At 43.9% G+C, this 19,674-nt stretch overlaps 1 long non-coding RNA gene across 1 annotated transcript; it reads right to left on the bottom strand.

Annotated features, from left to right (window-relative positions):
* Nucleotides 1–11,200: 11,200 nt before the first annotated feature.
* Nucleotides 11,201–17,831, bottom strand: LOC133278720 (uncharacterized). The gene is made up of 3 exons (XR_009746673.1): nucleotides 15,502–17,831; nucleotides 13,962–14,063; nucleotides 11,201–12,116 (listed from the first exon to the last, which is right to left on the bottom strand). It is a non-coding gene; the product is annotated as an uncharacterized LOC133278720 (long non-coding RNA).
* Nucleotides 17,832–19,674: the final 1,843 nt, after the last annotated feature.

Below are 19,674 nucleotides of genomic sequence, written 5' to 3'. Positions count from 1 at the left end.
TGGAGAAGCTGCAGGGGATCACCCGCAGGTAAATTTCAATTTGTTTGGTTTTGCTTTTGTTGTGAGGGCTCTCAACCCACAAAATGAAGACATAAGAAAAGCTAGATAAGATACAAATCAAACTCCCAGCAGTTTCTTGATGGGCTGCAGGTACATTTTTGCATGGAAGTCAAAATTCAATGCAGTCAGTGTTGCTTCTTTTCTAGTAGATGCTTCATTTGTTCTTAAAGGAGAAGTGGATCAAAGTAAGGCAGTGTGAAAGAGAAGACAATAAATACAGCTAGATTAGCCTGTAAACTGCTCTGTTAGATTCGTTTTTAATTAATCTTGTAATTGTATATTTTAAGTCTCTAAAAAATCATATTTACCTCCCATGGGTGATACTTTTTGATACCTGTTTCTTTATTTGCTTTAGTACCTGAGTGGTTGTGATAGAAAATTCTTCCCATAGTATATTCAACATACCAGAGACCAGAAGGAAACCTGCAGTTCTCATGATACTTCTGAAAGTGATAGAATAGTTAGGGGTGGAAAGGACCTTAAGATCATCCATTTTCAACCCCCTGCCATGGGCAGGGACACCTCACACTAAACCATATCACCCAAGGCTCTGTCCAACCTGGCCTTGAACACTGCCAGGGATGGAGCATTCACAACTTCCCTGGACAACCCATTCCAGTGCCTCACCCCCCTCACAGTAAAGAACCTCCTCCTTATATCCAATCTAAACTTCCCCTGCTTAAGTTTGAACCCGTTACCCCTTGTCCTGTCACTACAGTCCCTAATGAAGAGTCCCTCACCACCATTCCTGTAGCCCCCCTTCAGATACTGGGGGGCTGCTATGAGGTCTCCACGCAGCCTTCTCCAGGCTGAGCAGCCCCAACTTTCTCAGCCTGTCTTCATACAGGAGGTGCTCCAGTCCTTGATCATCGTCGTGGCCTCCTCTGGACTTGTTCCAACAGTTCCATGTCCTTTTTATGTTGAGGACACCAGAACTGCACACAATGCTCCAGGTGAGGTCTCGCAAGAGCAGAGTAGAGGGGCAGGATCACCTCCTTCGACCTGCTGGTCACGCTCCTTTTGATGCAGCCCAGGATACGGTTGGTTTCTGGGCTGCGAGCGCACAGTGAAGCCGGCTCATGTTCAGTTTCTCATCAACCAACACCCCCAAGTCCTTCTCCTTGGGCTGCTCTGAATCTCTTCTCTGCCCAACCTGTAGCTGTGCCTGGGATTGCTCCGACCCAGGTGTAGGACCTTGCACTTGGCATGGTTAAACTTCATGAGGTTGGCATCAGCCCACCTCACAAGCGTGTCGAGGTCCCTCTGGATGGCATTCCTTCCCTCCAGCGTATCAACCGAACCACACAGCTCGGTGTCATCAGCAAACTTGCTGAGGGCGCACTCAATCCCACTGTCCATGTCAGCAATGAAGATGTTGAACAAGACCGGTCCCAACCCCGATCCCTGAGGGACCCCACTCGTTACTGGTCTCCAGCCGGACATTGAGCCATTGACCACAACTCTTTGTGTGCGGCCATCCAGCCAGTTCTTTATCCACCGAGTGCTCCATCCATCAAATTGATGTCTCTCCAGTTTAGAGGCAAGGATGTCGTGTGGGACAGTGTCGAACGCTTTGCACAAGTCCAGGTAGATGCCATCAACTGCTCTACCCTGTCCATCAGTTCCGTAGCCCCATCATAGAAGGCCACCAAATTGGTCAGGCAGGATTTCCCCTCAGTGAAGCCATGCTGGCTGTCACCAAGCACCTTGTTGATTTTCATGTGCCTTAGCATGCCTTCCAGGAGAATCTGCTCCAGGATTTTGCCAGGCACAGAGGTGAGATTGACTGCTCTGTCTTTCCTCTTTCAGTTGCCTTTGGAGCAATCAGCAGCTGTAGCTGTTTGGCTTCTGCTGCACAGTGGGAAGCAAAAAGGAAGCTCTCCCACAAAGAGGAGCCTGGACCCAGCCTCACACAGGAGACTGAGCCATGGCTGCACGAGCCCTGGTGATGCAGCTTGCGTTAATGACGCATTAAAACAGAATTGTAGTCCCATTTGAAATATCTAAATTACACAGCAATAGGACAAACCATAACAGCAGGAAGAACAACTACTACAACATCGTGCCTAGGAAGCATCTCCATCACTTCAGGCAGTGAGCTCTCTGGCCTGTACGCACCATGGTGTGCACAAGCAGCTGCCAAGGGACAAGTGGCTCAGTTTCACTCTTCTTCTTCATGTCTACAAGGGATGGAGACTTGGGAGAAGCTATTTGGGACCCACAATGACCAAGCCTTGCTGCCAATTCAAAAAACACTCCTTCATTTTGTTTCAGTTCAGGATGACAAGTGGGACCCCCAGGTGGCTGGAGGAGGGCACACTGGATAAAGCACTGGATGCTTTGCTAAGGAGTTGCAGGGGGAGGAAGTCTGGATGGAACAGTCAAGGATCAAGACACCCAATGGGCGGCAAGCGCAGTGCGGGGTGCCCAGATCTTGAGCAGCTGGATGAGGGAGGAGCTGGAGGCACCAGCGCCAGCACAGTAGCATCTGGCACAAGATAACAGGAGCCTGTAGACTCCTGGACACTAAATTCCACGTTGGTTTTTTTCTTTTTAGAAGTGGTGAGAGATCAGATGATGCCTCCTAGTCCCTTCCTATCACACTGTCTGTGATTTCCATGATCTCCTAAAGCTGAGGAGTTTAGTTCTCATTTAAACAGAATGCCTACAAGACCACAGAGTGAAAATCAGGGTCTGGTGTCATGTTTAAGGTCTGAGGGGAAAAAAAAAAACCTCACGGACTTATTGGGCTGCCCTAAAAATGGGAGCACAGCTCAACACAATCCCTTCACAACAGCAACGCTCTCAAGAGCAGTTGCATGTTTTCTTCTGGATATGCTCTGAGAACAGAGAGAAGTAATCCACCTCAAGTATTACAGTTTTTCTGTAGACAACACACCCAGAAAGGTTTCTAAATGTAGGAAAACAAGTATATAATTACATAATTAAGCAGATGCAGTGCAATTTTTCTTTTATGTTGCTCTTTATATTTTTAAAAGGCAACAGGACAGAGCTGTGCTAAAAAGCAATAAAGCACGGGTAATTTAATACTAAATTACATCCATATTGAAAAGTTTACATGAAGTTGAGAGCAGACAGAGGTCAGGTTTTCAGCAGGACTGTCTTTAATTGTAGCCATCAGTTTTAGCAATCCAGATCTCTGGATCAAAGACAAATATAATGCGTTTCCTCAACACTGAATAGTGAAAGCAGACAGTAAGCATGACACTATCTTGCACCAAAAGGTCATAAAACTGATTATCAGAGAGGGAAAATGCCTTGCTGTTCAGCACACACCTTCACAGAACATACTGTATATTTTCAATAGTTACATTACTTCTAGCAGATTTTTCAGCAATCAGGAATGTAAATTGAAAATTTTACTAGTGGTTTTCAGTTGCAAAGGGGGTTTCTTGTCCTGTAATAAATGTGCCATCTTTGTGTAGGTCTTTTTTAGGTTTTTTTTCAGTTGCTTTCAATCATACTCTCAGCCCAGTGAAACAATTCCTCCCTCCTTAGGGAAGAGATGTGAGCTGAGACACTGTTTTCTTTCTAAGGGGGGTGGAAGGGAAGACAAGGGAAACAAAAAAAAAAAAAATCAGATGAGGAGTAAATTATCAGCAAATCAGATAGAAACAAGCTCCCTAGATCTGCAGATCCATTGTACAAATGAAGCAATTTCATCTCCGCTTGCTCTGGGGGGTGGGATTTTAAGTGGCCAAGGGGGACTGAAACGGGATGCTGGCAGACGAAGCATCACAACATTTGCATGCATAGACCACTCAAATCTGCACCAGGAGACTACTTGTGAGAATCCATCTTTTTTCACTTAACAAGATACAAAATATAAAACACATTTGCCTCTTATTAAGCCTCTCTTGTAAGTGGTTCCAGGTCTACCATTTTTAAAGAGGGGGAGAGGGGAGCCTGGATGCTCTCCGGGGAATTTCACAGGAGTGACTGGAGATGAGGTACAGGCTGGGAGCCTTTATTACCTTTTTTTCCCCCTCTTTTCTTTTTTTTTTTTCTCTCTCTCTCTAAAAGCACAGAAGGAATAACATTTTAAATCATCAGCATTTACTTTAAGTAGCACTTTCTCCAAATAAGCTTCCCTTCCTGGCCTTCACCCCGTCCACACTGCACCACACGCTCCTATGGAGGAGCTGCCCTGATAAGATCACATTTTGAATTTTGAGTGCAGAAGCTGCCTTTTTAAAACTCTGCCCTCCAAACTGAGGCAGCTGTGAAAGGATCTAATCTTGTTTTTCTTTTAAGTGTACTGAGAACAGGGTTATTATGTTTATTAGCGCCTCCACCTGCAAAGCATGTAGCTTCTTAAAGTTCCTGTAGAGATGTTGGAGTGGTTTCTGTTTGGGTTTAAAACCAGAACAACACAACACAAAACCATCATGAATGTATGTTAAAAACAAGGGTTCTTTGCAGACTTAATTCAGTTCTGTCCTATGTCACACATTCAGCGGCATTTTCATCATTTCTATGCTTGTTAAATATTATATGCAATATTAAAATATTGAAGAGAAAAAAAGGCTGGTAGCAACTGCTTGGATTTACAAGATAGAGAGATCAGTGGAGATGAGCTATGAAAGACACCATGGATCCTTTCAGGCTCAAGCCTGTTAAAGAAAATAGTTATGAAATGCTCCTCATTCAATGTTCAAAAAGGAAGGAAAATCAAGTTGCTCCTTTACCTGGAAATTAGGTGTTAATGAGACCTCTTCAGAAATAGAAAAATTGTGTAATTTTCACTTCAAAACACAGCCCATGCTCTCCCTTTCAATTTGCCCAAAAAGAAACCTTGGCACACATGCTTTGTCCTGAATATCTAGTATTCGTAAGAAAATGGACCACATTTCTGGAACAGAAGCATTGTCTTTGATTTCCACATAGAGAAAGAGGCAGGAGAAATTCTTGTATAAAACAGTGAAAAGGATGGAAAATAGAGCATCCGTTGGAGGAGGAAAAAAAAAAAAAAACAAAACAACCAGACACCATCCCTGCTATATTTGGCACCAAAAACTTCTGAATAGCTCTAACACATTTTTCACAAGTCAAGCAGTTGCCCCATTCACCCAAATCTCCTGGAGACACAGATTTGCTAACTAAGGCATGTATCAAACAACCCCTTTTGTGGTGTAATAAGTTCAACAAGAAAGTTCACTTCCTTGGAGCAGCTGTGCAGAAGGTTAAACACTGGACCCAAAGGCAGTTTGTCACAGACTGGGAGGTGAGAAGTATCTCTAATTGGATGCACACAGCTCAGAGCAGAAGCATAACCCTTTGGGGTGAAGGACCCACAGGGCTCTCTGGTCCCAGCAAGCCCCCTCTGAAGGATAGTGGTACCCTCTCCAGACTCCTGCTGCAGCAGAGACACAACATCTACAGCAGAGGAAGACTCAGGCTACACTGAGATCTCAACTCTCACCCCACCTCAGAAAACACATTTCCCACCTCACTGCCCAACATGTGACCATCTTGACCACCCAACAGCCAGAGGAATACCCACTTTTGGACTACTCACCTCTTAAACACCGCTCTCCACCACTGCCACCACCAATCCTCTTCCAAATATTGTCCCTGGGATGACACTGTAGAGTGGGACAAAAGCACAACTCTGACCCCCAACAGCCAGCTTCTCCTTCACTGCTGCAATGCGGCTCAGGCACCTTTTGCACAGTGAAGAGGAGCTCCCAAGGAAGGGCTGATTTCATTAACATCAGGTGAGGTGTGTGAGGACTTCATACACCCACTTGTTGTAGGTTTTGTGGTCTACAAGTGGCAGCAACTTGCATCTCTCCAACCAACACGTGGATAGATTTGTGCATGGATTTATTTGTAAGAGCGATTTTGTGGTGATCCTACATCTCGAGCTCTAGAGAAGCCACGTGCAGAGCACCATTTCCCTGAAGCACTCCCTGCTCCATGAAGAGCACTCACTGAGGAATGCAGCAGCTATGGTGGTGGTGTTGACTCTTAACCACATCTTCAGCTACATCATATTTTCTGTAGGACACTCTTTTCATCTCCTAAGTAGGTCTCATATGTAATATCCACTTTTATCTTTTTTGTATCATTACCTTTTCAAATACAACTTGAAAACTGGCTGAACTGACCTGAGAAACCAGGTTAAAATGGGAGAAGGTATTAACTAATCAAAGATCAGTATTAACTGATCAAAAAGCAGACTTTAAACAGCTGGATGTCCCTCAGATTATCCCACGGGGCATCCTAAAATGTGCCTCAGAAGCTGCTCTTGTGTCATGTTGTGCCCTGGCATTTACACCAGTGTACAAGGGCTCGGGGCAGGAGGAGGCTGCCCCAGGTGGGAGGTACAGGGCTGAGAATTTAATCCCTTTGTACCTCAGTCACCTAATCCATAAACCAGGGATAATAATGCTCACTAATCTCAGAAGGCTTTAATTGATTATTTGTTAAGATCATCAAGAACTTAGCAGGAGGGTTTTAAAGACGTGCAAAGTCTGTTAATTATTTTATCATTATCTTTGCTGAAAAATTATAGAACTTCCCCTCTTTTCCTTTATAGAATTTCCCCACTTTTGCTTTGTGCTGTTCAGACCCAGAAGGTTTCAAGGGGAACTTTCTGTATTCCTGCTTGATCACAACACCCCAGGGCCACATCTCGGCTGAAGTCTCGGGGTATTATTATAATAAATAAGCATAGTTTTAAAAGTAAATTTTTCAGACCAAGGTTTATGTCTTTCTGTTTGTCTCATTCTTATGTAGAAGAAAAAAATGAAAACAATATGGCAGAGTCAAACACTGTGGCTAATGAAGGCATGTGAGGAAGTACTGTATTAAAATGGATACAGCCAGGAGAATGCAGTAACCTTTCCGACAGGGAATTTTACCTGTATCTTTTCATTGTCAGATTGCAGAGCACTTTGCAGTGGAGCACAAGCTTTCCTGCATGCACTTCAACGCCCAGGTAAAGAGCAGTTGTGCAAAGTCAAGTGGCAGAGATCCAACCAAGACCCCCGGTCAACCTTCATGAGGCATTGCTATAAAAACCTAAGCTTGTTTATCACTGTTAACACAATGACAATTGCATGTTTATTAATGCAATATATATAATCATATTAAAACCATATGTTTGTCTACACATGGATTCTTAGATATTTTTCTGTAAATCACTTGACCCATACTTGGTGTAATCATCCTTTAAGCTCAAAGACTTGTTGAAGCACTGACCAGGAAAGTTGTCCAAGTTATAGATAACCTGAGACAGAGTCCACCAGCTTCTTCATTAACCTTTTACAGTGGTTAATTAGTGCCATTAACATATCCATGCCATGTTCCCCGCTGGAATTTTGGTGATAGCAGCTGGGCCCACTGCTGTTTGCAACGGCTTCCTCCATCCACACACACACAGACACGGGGAAGAAAAGGAAAGAAAAAAAGGCTGACTTCTCTAAAGTGCTTTAGGCACCTACTTGTGTTCCAGATTTCTGCATTTTTAGACCCAAATAATAAGCAAATGTCACTTGTCACCAAAGAACCTAGAGCAGGACAATTCCGATGCTCTAGAGTGATGATTTTTGCATGGTTCTGGCAATATCTGGTCACACCTGAGAAGATTAGCTTGTCTAATATCAGTAAGGAAAGATTTTTCTTGGTGGGTGTATTACAAGGAAGCGTGTCCTGAATTACTTCAACTCACATTTAATCTTTCAACCTCAGGGACCCGAGCTTCTCAGAGCAATGTCCAGTGTGAGCTCGGGGGGCCGAGTGCAGAACGTGTGTGCAGCAGGGACATGCTGCAGCCGTTACCTGCAGTTTGCATCTGCATCGACACCACACACAGATGAAGGCAGGCAGTGGAAGATCTCATTTTATTATGGCCTCAGGACAGCGAGCTAGAATTGGTCTAACAGGAAGGGGAAAGTTATTGAGCCACAAGCTTTCTCTCAGATGGTTTTCTCTTCAGAAGTTTACTTTACCTCCCAAATTAAATTTTTTGGTAATATTCAATACTTTTCTTTAAAAAAGAAAACCACATTAAGTTGTAACATAGCAGTGTGTCCACAGTTATTTATTACCTGCCTTGTGGTTTGAACAAATATGATTTTGTTATTCTATGTTGTCAATAGAAAAAGCACATATGGTTTTGGTTGACAAAATTATGATAAAATTCACTGTATCCTAAAAAATGATTGAAAAGTTTGCAGATGGTTTCTGGGCATACGAGGGAGGGGGAGGATAGAATTTCAACAAAAGACGTGCCAAATTTTTTTCTCTTCTTACTGTTCACCCTGTTTTCACATCCCAACTTTCTTCTTCTTAGATACTAGGGCAAAGCAGGTATTCAGCCCAGAAGTCATATGTTTCTCTTTAGCTTTTGGCATTCCAGCACACTTTGTCATGTTCACATTATGTTATACCCAGGTTCATTCACAGATAAAGACAAAATGACATCATGAGCCTCAAGTCACAAACAGCAAAACACAATTAATGGTAATCTCAAGAGTGTTGCATTTGTGCCCCAAAAATGCGATGTTTGAGGAACGTTGGCCTTACATTCTGAAGGTGTCCAGCCAATCTAAATTTTGCCTCCTTTTATCTTTGTTTTTTTTTCCTTAAAAACTAAGTTCTGTTCTTCTCAGTTCTTTTTACTTCCCAAGGGACAAAAAGTGAGGAGAGGGTGAGAGACTGCCAGCCCAGGTCGGACGTTATGTTATTTCTTGTTTGAATTGGTAACCCCCTTTTCCTGAGCACTGTTCACATGGTCAAGCAATCCCTTCTGTGGGCTTTGCTGCAGCTGCTCGCTGTGCTTTTGTAAATTCTGTAAAACAAAAGACCCATGCAAGCTCTGCTCTTCATGTTTCAACCCCAAAACAGCTTTGCAAAGATGTTTCACCTGTTATTTGGTGAAAAACATTTTTCTTTTATTTTGTCTTCTTGGGAAAATGTTGGGGTTTTTTTTAACTTTCTGCTTGTACCTGAGTGCTGCATTGACTGCTGCCCCATTCAAGTGACAGCAGGGTGGGCTGAGAGATGAAACGGACCCTTGGACACTGATGAGAGCAGGGTCTGGAAGCTGCAGGCTGGAGCCTCACAGCCTTACGAGACCACAGGGATTCTGGATTAACCACTGTGCACTGGGACCAACCTGCTTTGCTAAAATAACCCATGGGGAGTGCCTCTCACCTTGTCATGCTTTCCATTAATTTGGTAACAGCCTTCGATGTGTCACAGATGGTTTTCTCTCTGTGACACTCATGGTAGTTGATGATCTGCTACCTCACCACCTCTAAGTTGTTCATGCCTTGGTATACACATCTGTGTGTAGATCCACACTCTACATGGTGACCAGCATGGGCTGGAAGAACAGAAACCTGGTCAGGAAATGCTGCTTTTTCCAGGAGAACCTGGAGGGGCAACATCTCTGTGTTTGAACAAAAGGCTACCTCTGAACTCTGTCCCCACTCTTTCATTTTAGCCATGTTAATGATGGATAACACAAAGTACTCAGAATTTATTCAGCCTGCTAGAACATTCCCACCTCTGCCAAACCTGCCAGTGGCCTTCAGCGGCTGTCATCCTGCCTGCCCAGAGATGTCTGTGGAGCAGCAAGCCAGCCTGGATAAGACAGGTAATTGTTGAGGGGAGAACATCTGGAAGGTGTCATTGGGGTGTTAGTAGCTCTCCCTGTCTATGAGCTATATGCCCAAACATGTCAATAAGTTTCCCAACATGGAATTCATTTTTTATAACAGGATACATGTGGAAGTTCATGTTTCAGCAGTGGCCAGAAGTGGCTCTTCTTCAAAAAGATTTGTGACCTCTTCTCCAGGCTACTGTAATATGATTCATTTGGGTCTCCTTTTATAGAGTGTTCACAGGCCATGATATTACAGAATGCAAGAGCACAGGCTTTCAGCTACAAGTTAATGAGAGTTATGCCCCATGACCTGCACCATCTGCCCGCCAGCCACTGAGCTCAGCTAACGCCTGCTACAGCAGAGCTGCTCTGTGCAAGGGTCTGTCTGTCCTGTGCCACTGGGAGAGGCAGCTTAAGCTGGGCATGGTCGGCAACATTCCACGTGCACAGAGCAAGTGTCAGAGTGCAGGACACAACCAAGGAACACGGCTCACCCCATGTCTGCACCCAGCATCAGCAGCCATCTGGGGTTGGGGGGTTCGGTGCTCCATACACGTCTGAGACATGAAGGGACACAGGACGTGTGCCTGGTACAGTGATCAGTCACAGGAATACAACAGCAGAACAGTGGCTGTGCCTCTTTCCTAGAGCTGCTCTGAACCTAGTGGAGACAGAAGCCTGGGACATGGAGGCTTAGAGCCCGACTCAAGCAGCTCTAGACGCTTTCAAATGCCTCTCAGACATGTTCAAGATTCACTCCAGGTTCACCTAGCCGTATCTGTCCAGCTAAGAGGATACCTGTCCTGCCTTCTGTAGGGAATTATTTAGTTGCGCATAGGAAAAATTTTGCAAAGTCTTTGTAGTGCAAAACTCTGAACTGACCGAGGGGCAAGATGCCCTCCATACCCATGCCTGTTTCCAACAAAGAATGTGGCCTCTTTGAATTTTATCTAAAACTCTTTTCTTACTCAAGGTCTCTCCAAACACTTATTAAAATGGTCAGTTTAACTATCACAGTGACCCCAGACAAATGCAGCAGCTGGAAGATCTATAGCAACAACTAAAAAACTTATCTTTGCAGAATATCACACATCACTTATACCTCAAAATACCACATCTACAAAGAGGTACTCTTTACTGAGGCCCTGGCTGGCACCTCTTCAAAGGGACCAGGGGAACACTACCCCTGGCTTGGACAGAGCACGACGTGCTTTTACACTTTGCCTGAACTGCCACCCTCTGTCCGAGGCACTGAGAGGCAGGATCAGCACTCGACATTAGTAAAATCTTTGATACGATGCTTAAACCTCTAACCCACCAGTTCAGAGGGAAGAATTCTATCCAAGAAGCCTTCCTGACATGCAATAAAAATAACATATTTATTTATTTACTTGCTTGAACCCACCAATGTGCTGTTCATTTCAGTGATTGATAGAATTGGGTTATAATAAGCATACTTTATTATTGAAAAATTTAATTTAAGGTTTAAACATAAAACAAATGGTATTTTCAAATCTATTTTAATGAAGACTATCAAAACCATTCCATTGCCATAAGGGAAAAATTCTGTCTCCATATCTGTTATGTATATATGCATAAAATCTTCAGCCTACAAGTATAAGTTGCCCGTCCTTCTATCAATCCATCATTCTGAAAATAGAATAAAGAAAGCCTTATTTTTTCACTTAATTTTCATTAGATTCTTGAGGGAATTAAAATAACACAATAATGGGCAAATGCTGCCACTACAAATCCAAATGACAGCAATGAATCTACTCACAGGCCGAATTTGGCCCAAACTCCAGCTAGGAGTGCCAAATGCAGAGCAGATACCCATAAAAGTATACTTAGAGCTCAAGTATGTCAGGTAGGTAAATAAGATACTTTAAATTCATAAGGGAGTATGAATGTCTTCAATGTGCCATAGGGGTAATGGATTGGCCAGAGGGACAGTGGTTCAGCTCCTGGTACGTGCTGTAGCTGCAGGCAATCCACTTTTTCATTGGTGCAAGGCATCAAGACAGCTCTTTGCCACTTCGGGCAAGCCCCATGCTTGGCACTGTGTGTCATAGCTGCACTGCCACCCATGTTTGTGAAGAGGTTATTCTTGCACAGGGAAATGCAGGACTTTGGGTCTGCTGACAGAGAGGCAGCCGGACATCCAGACACCCAGCCTGGAAGAAGTCCAGTGATGGGATGTTCCGCCTGGTGCTCACAGTGATGGACTCAGCATGTCTGTCTTCATCCAGATATGCGTATCATCATGCATAGATGCTAGCTGGGGAATCCTTGCAAGCACTGTGCCAGAAAGCAAAGTCCATCAATTGGCCCCTCTGGTCTTCAGCAGGACCTTGACCAGGTTGCGTGTTGAGTGGCTCTCCCTTTTTCCCTGAGCATTGTGCAATTCCCCTCTGCCCCACTGGAAAGAAGATTTTGGAGAATATACTGAGATAGGAACTTTATGAGGCTTTTTCCTGGCACTTTTCAGAGACCTCTCCGTAGTCAGTGTGGACATCAGCTTTCTCGCCTTTAAAATAAAGAGCAGCAAGATGATACCTGTCCTTCCAGAAGCAAACCCTGCTCCTAAGCCCCTTTTCTTCACTCCCCTTTCCCCACAGCTGAGAGGAGCGTTAACGCTGCAGGTGGATGTGGTGAGACAGAGGTTTTAGGGAATGGACACCCATCCCATCCTCTCAGTTGAGTGGCTGGAAGATGCCTCTACCCTGATGGTGGCACTGGGATTACCATTTAAAAATATTATTTGTGGCTTCTTGCTTGTTATGACCAAGTCTGTAAGTTAAGCTTTAGCCTTGATCTGAAGTTCAGGGGGTAGGAATAGAATACCGTTAAGGATGCTGGGAATGTTCTCATTCACATTTTCCTTAATTTTTTCTAAATCACCTCAAACCATAGCCGTGCATTAAAAGCACAAGGTGTTGCCTGGATTCTTGTTTGATAATTTTTAAATGATCATCTAAATTCTAATTCGGTTTGCACACTGCCTTGATAAGTCAACAGAATCATTTCTTCTGCGGGTCAGGCTGTCTGTACATTTTGCCTTTTTGCAGAAAAGAAATTTATCTTTTTAAATTACTTATTCTCTCCCTGGATGTTCCTTTGATGCAGTCTATTGTTTCAGTGTAAAGGAAATGTATTGCTTTAACAGGTTTATGCCTTCAGTGGAATTTGTGTAAGTAGGTTCCACTGCACAAACACAAAAAGCCCTAATACATGCAGGCTGGGTCTACATCACGCCATCAGATGTCAAGTTTGATGACTGATGGTACTTACACAGATTTACACAACAAAAAGTACATTAAAAGGACGTTAAGATCGTGAGTCAATGTCACAAAAGCATGGAAATTCACATTTCAGGATTTAAACATCCAATATTGGCATGGAATGCTGAATATTAAAATGGTATCCCATTAGAGTTAGGGTGCTGAATAATTTTTAATCTAGACTATTACTTTCCTGAAATTTGTTTTTCTCTCTGCCTCTTCTGCCTTTCACATTTTTAATTAAATTTTTGTTGTGTATGTGCCCTTGTCTTGTAATTTCTAAGTTGCTCCTTCTGTGCCTAGTATAATTACATAATATATGCAGTATGTATGATAGCTTAATTGGAAACGTTAACCACAATATGTGTGGAAATCATAAAAAGCTTCATGAAACTTTGAGAGTAAATGTTTCTACAGATTTACTGAGGTTTATAAATGGTTGTTTCCAGTATTATTCTGTAATAAAAACAATTACACCTAGTGCCAGCCCCACTTGGAGTAAAATTATGAATAATAAGAAGAATAATTAGTACTTACAGATTCCTTATCACCATGGTGTTATTGGTTTCAGATGGAAAAATAGATTTAGGGGTTAAGTGACTTGCTAAAGGGCTGACTTGGAGTCAGTGTAAAAGGAAAGGAAAAAAAACAACAAAAAAGCCATGCTTAGAAAACATGCGCCTCGAACCAGGCTCAGGCAACAATATTAAACTCCCTCTCTTTGATCGTTTGACCCCCTCCCCCACGTGCCTGGCATTATTCTTACAAAACCCTTTTGGATCCAAACCTTTCAGATGTTGAATTGCTGTTAGGAGATGGTGAACACTAAAATAAATGGGAACTGAAGGTGCTTAGAAACTCGCACAGCCAGAATGATGTCAAGTTAAAAATAGTAAAGTAAATTGTATTTTGAATTTTTTTTTTTCTGTAACATTAAAAAAAAAATGATTCCCAGGTTTACACATCTTAAGGCAGGTCTTTACCTGGCCGGAATTCTCTCAGGCAATTTTATAAGCCTTCTGAGTAAAAGCGTGTAGGAAAACCAATGTCGTGCTGTAACTTTAACTAGCAGCCTCGCAGCCTCACTGCAAGAGAAGCAGAAATATGCAAGTTAAACCAGTGGATAAAAAAATCTCCACTGTAATGACTATTTGCTACACTGTCAAAAGGGGCTGGGACAGCTTATGAGGAAAGGAGAGGAGTACCAGGAGGAAGGCAAAACACAATGAGATAAAACAGGAACCGCTATTTTGAATACAATTTACGTTTGCTAATTCCATTTCTGTCTATACAGAAGCGAGGCTCCATCTTACAGCACAGTGCAGCCATTTTAAGTTCACCAAGAACAAACTAAACAGAAAATAGTATTCTTCCTCGAATAAACTGTAATATTGGCTCAAATGCTAATGGAGCTAAGTAATGGCTAATGGATGATTAAGGCAAATATCAATTTAATAACAGGAATTTTCTTAATATCACAAGACTACTCAGTAATTCCAGGGCCAGAGGAATTGTCTCTCTCCAGACGCGCTCCCACGTCAACGTTTTGGTGTTAAATCAGCACTGAAATACACCAGCTGTGTATCAGCACATTATTGCAAAAGACGGTCATACATTGGTTTCTGTATTTGCTGAATTTGCCTAACTGCCTCCAGTGACTTCCCTTAGAACAAGCCAGAGCAATCTCTCCCATTCCTCTCCGTAAGGCAGTGGCTGGGATCCTGCCACCGCATCAGGGCACTACACGGTGACACCAAACACAGACCTTGGCATGCAGGAGGGAATGGGACAGCACCAGATGACAGAGGACCACAGAGGAAATACCTTGGTAGTCAAGAGTGGAGCAGCAAAGATGGAGACAGCATGGAGAAGCATTAAATACATCTTGGTGGGAAATGTCTGTTTAATGCAGCAGATGCCCCAGGCTCACTCTCAAACATGCAGATGAATGAAACTCAGGGGCACGGTTGTCACCTCCCACTACAGCAAAGGACCAAAGGCGTGCAGTGATGGGCATCGCTGGCACAGGGCCCCTCTGGATGTCAGGTTGAAGCTTTTCCAGGGTCTGAGGAAAAGCGTGTGTACTTATTTATCTGCTCCCTGTGTAGATAATGAATGGACAGGTCTGAAGCGCTTTGGAAAGAGTATCAGGTTCTAAGAGTGGCAGGGAGTGCATCAGAGATAAGGTGCATCTGTGAAACAATGCAGTTTTGTGGTGATATTTCATGTCTCTAGATTACAGTCCACTATTCCTCTTCAGTCACTTCTAAAAAAAAGGGTTGAGAATTGAGGGGAAGCCAATTCCTACTGAGAGGAGTCGTCTAAGGGATATTTCAGGTGGTTTGGCCTTTTTCTCCCCACCAGAAAGCAAAGAGAACGTGTGTTACTAAAAGAGGGGGTTTCCTTACCATAGCCAAAATCCGACACGTTTGAAATCTGGACACAAGCTAATCTAAAACGTGAAAGAAAAGAGTTGCACAGTCTGTTCTCTAGACTGTCACAACACCATGCAACACCATTGACCTTCAGGGCTCCTGGGAATCCCCTGCCCTTGGAGCTGATCCATTTTCTGCCTTCAGCAGAGGGGATTGAAATTTGGGCTTATATTGAGAAACAGATTTCAGCCTCTGTTCTGACCAAAGATGGCACTGTTGGAGTAGTAGCAAGGGCTCTCCATTCCAGACTTACTATTATCAGTAATGTTAAAAATATATGTTTCAGCAGAGAAAATGTTATGAAAGAAAACTATTGTGAGCATCTCCTCACTGGCCCAGATGCGAGGCTTCTTTCCCCACTCCATTTCCATGTACCAGCCAGGCAGACACCAATTCCTCCTCCCCTACAACATTGAGAAGGGCACTTTATTCTTTCCAGGTGTCCTGCACTGGTTTATTTATGGTCTCACTTTCTTTCTTAGTGCAAGAAATCCCAGCTTTTAGCCAGCTGTAAAGGATTGGCAAGATGCATTTGTAAGAGGAAAAAAAATTAGCAATGCTTTTTTCTTACCACCCTTCGCTCACCTTATTAGGCAGGGAATTTTCCAGTGTGCTTAAATAATCCCCACAGCAGCCTTGGTGTCTGACCCATGAGCAGTGGTGTATGAGGTCAGTCAGTGCATTAGTCCAGAAACCCACTGAAACATGGTCACATCTGATAAACCTGCACTCTGGCATAGGAAAAGCTTCCCATAAGGAATGAAAAGGAAGACAGACTGGCATTTCTGTTCTCACAGGCTTTGGCAAAACTCACAGCGACCCACCTAAAAAGCCCAGAGGTCACCACTTCCCTCACAGTTCATCAGAAAGTCACCTTCCCCCATTCCAAAGCTGGTGTTGCAGTGGCAAGGATGGAGAGGAGAGGTCCCCAGCAGTGCCCACCCATGCAACATTAGATCAACACAAACTGATGTTGAACAGCTCCTACACCAGGGCTCAGAATCCCTTAGCTGGATACATGAAAATGTGAATGGCACGTTCAGAAACAGTCATGCACCACTGGTCAGTCCTTCAGCTGGAAATCTGCACCCAGAAGCAGGCTGTAATTTTAGGGGGGGGCTGGAAACGCAGACTGGGAGCACAGAGAATGTGTTGCAGCAGCTTCATGAAGCCCAGGATCTATGTGGGACCAAAACCCAGCAGCAGCAGCAGCAGCTGGAGCCCAAGGGCTCTGTCCTCATCACAGAGCTCCTGCCCTGAGCCTGCCCTACAGCGAACCAGGCTGTTGGTCATCAGAAAGGTGACGTGGGAAACGTGCCAACAGCTCAGTTTTGAAACAGAGAAGCATGAAAGCGCTGGGAAAGTTGTTGCTTGAAAGAAAATTAATCTAGGGTTTATCAAAATGAAGTGTCAGATACCTTTATGCGTGTGCTAGAGATACCTTACCCTGCTTGGTTAATGGCAGGTTATTCCTTTTCTTATGCTGTCAACTATTGTTACTGATTGTTAATAGCATTAATATTTCTATCACTTAATTTATTTTATTAATCCCATTCAGGTTTACCATTACCAGCATATGAGCTGTAAATAGCAATAATAATGCCATCAAGGTTAATATCAGTGATGCTGAAGGGTATTATGTAAAACACAGCCTGTGAGCGGCACCAAGACAGGCGCCTATAAAACCTCGCCGGCGATAGCGGGGGGTGGGTTAAACAAAGGTCTCTCACAGATTTACGGAATTGCGTTATCTTCTGGAAAAGGTGAAGATTTAATACCAAAAGCCTCCTTTAAATTTCCTGTAATGTTCCTTTCTATCCCCCGACTGCAAAAATATAGCCAGAAAACGTTCTTAAGGAACAGCATTTTTATCTTAAATTATTAAAAGTCTAATAGTGGTTTCGGTTTCCTTCTAAAAGCAAAGGCAACGGAAACAGACAATTTGTCCACTTTTAAATCACAATAAGCAGGTGTTGGGGTGACTGCAAACAGTGCAAGGAAAAGGTCTGGGTAAGAGAGCAGAGCACAAACAAAATCATGGATGTTCTCCTGAAAGCCCAATGCCAAATCCCAGGGTGGGAAGGGGGAGGCAGCTGACCAGGGGGCTCGCACCCATGGTCCTGTGCAGGTGGCAGACTGCTCATGGGAGGCTGGCAAATATTTCAGCTTTGGGGACAGAGCTGGTGCCTGGTACCCCCGAGGGGGCTGTGTTGTGACCAATCAGTGCAGCGGGACAGGGGATGAATTGCCTGCACCCTGGCTGGGGAGGGCAACATCTGGGACACACCATCATGGGGCTGAGCTGTGAAATGTCAGTGATAGCTCTGAGAGCTGCACATGGCAGCACCACCTGCGGCACCCAAAAAGTCCTGCAGAGCAGATATGGTGCACACAGCATGTGGAGGGGTCCTATGGGGGTACCCCACAGAGTGAAACACTCACAGCTCCAGCTGTGCTGGATGCTGAGCCCATCAGCCACACTGGGCCCTGCTGCCAGGGTGCACAGGGGCAATTCTGGGCACTATACTCAACTCTCCAGCATGCTGCAGACCCAGGGTAGCTCCACACCTTCAGCTGTTGGTGCATGAATCAGGGTTGACCAACAAGAGCAACGATCCCATCAGCAGCAAGCACACCTGTATCATTTATTCCCTCAGAAATAAAATCAAACCTGCTAGCTAAAGGTTTATCAGCAATTGAAGGGTCAAAATATGTTTATGCAAACTATCGTTCCCACAGCACAGTGAGTGGACACAGGTCCTACACGGAAGGTAGTGCAGGGCACCAGGCCACAGCAATGCCCATTTTCCTTCAGGTGACACAGTGAGCAAAGGTGGTGACAGCCAGAGTGGAAACATCCAGGGACATCCTCGTTATGGACGTGGCAACCTAAGGAAACATTTGCAAATGTTACTTTGGAAAAAAGAAGGTAGAAAAGATTCAAGAACAATAGTTTAAATCCTAGAGGAATTCCAGGAGAATATAGAAGCCACTAGTAAAGAGGTCATTGAATACAAGTGTTGAGGGAAATATGGAGAAAGGGCTCTGTTTGCCCCTCTGGGGTGGATTTCTGAAGATAAAGGACACACCGCTTCCTGCACCCAGACAGGGTGATATAGTATTCACACCACTTTATTTGGGAGAAATCTGTGAAAGAGTTGGAGCTATAAAATACCTTTCTACTCATTTTTTGTGGATGCTGCTTCAGAGGTTGCAGAAGTCTGCCAGGGCAGGGAATGGAAAAGGACGTTTGCCATGGAGGAAGTGGGCCGTCGACACAGACCCTCCTTTCTTTGTTACATCTGCCTTGCCTCAAAGAATTAAATTAGCTATACAAGGGGAAGGAGAGAGGGAGAGGGGCAAAGAGAGAGAGAGGGAGGGCAAGGGAGGGAGGGAGAGAGATGAGAAAAAAGGCTCAGGCAGGAATATATTTCCTATGTCTGGATAAGGGGAAGGATTCGAGGTAATTGCTTGCTTTTCTCATTGTTCTCAGCTGCCAAGCAGAGATTCATAGAGTGTCTGCAAAGATCTCTCCCTTTTTTCTTTTCCTTCTAATTCTTCACCCCCTCAAACCCCCATCTACCCCAATCTCTATCCCTCCCCTTCCTCCTGCTTATTCCACCCCAGGAAAAAGAAAGTAATTTGTCTGTTTTATTTATGATGCAATGAAGGTATGCTGAACGCGTCAGGATAACCTGACACTGGTCAAACTATCTGTCAGCAAAGAAGAACTGCCTTCATACTCCAACGAGTGCATAATTTAACCATTTCTCTACCGGAGGGCAACGCGAGACCATCCATTCAAAACAAGAGGGTTTGTCACTGCTCCCTTCACAATAAAACCTGGGTTTGTTGCACCCCGGCAAAAACTCGCATTTGGCATGTTTTCAATCAACCCTTTATCTTCTCATTTTCACTAGTCATATACACATTGCCTGCATATAATAAAACTTCTACTTGGAAAAATATAAAATTATTTGAGGTATTCGCATGAAAGCCAGGTCCCAAACCAAGATGGAACACACAAATCTGCCAGCTATGAAACCAATTCAGAATGGATTTAGGACCCAGATAGAGCCAGACAATTGTATGCTGAGTATGGGGAAGAAATAGTAATGCCTCAGGTCTGAAAGAAGTACATATAATCCTATCCTCCTGATGCATAGGCAGGCGATGGCTTCAGCTTGGAAAGAAAACACAACCCATCCGGTGAACAGACTAAAAGGGAAATGAGAGTTAAAGAGAGAAAGCAAGAGGGAAA

This window comes from Pezoporus flaviventris, unplaced genomic scaffold (genome assembly GCF_033815535.1).
Source record: "Pezoporus flaviventris isolate CSIRO_AGI_PZ_B2104156 unplaced genomic scaffold, CSIRO_AGI_Pfla_v1 ptg000067l, whole genome shotgun sequence".
Lineage (NCBI taxonomy): Eukaryota > Metazoa > Chordata > Aves > Psittaciformes > Psittacidae > Pezoporus > Pezoporus flaviventris.
Note: the sequence above shows the minus strand (reverse complement) of the source record. Positions and strands in the feature narration are given on the sequence as shown.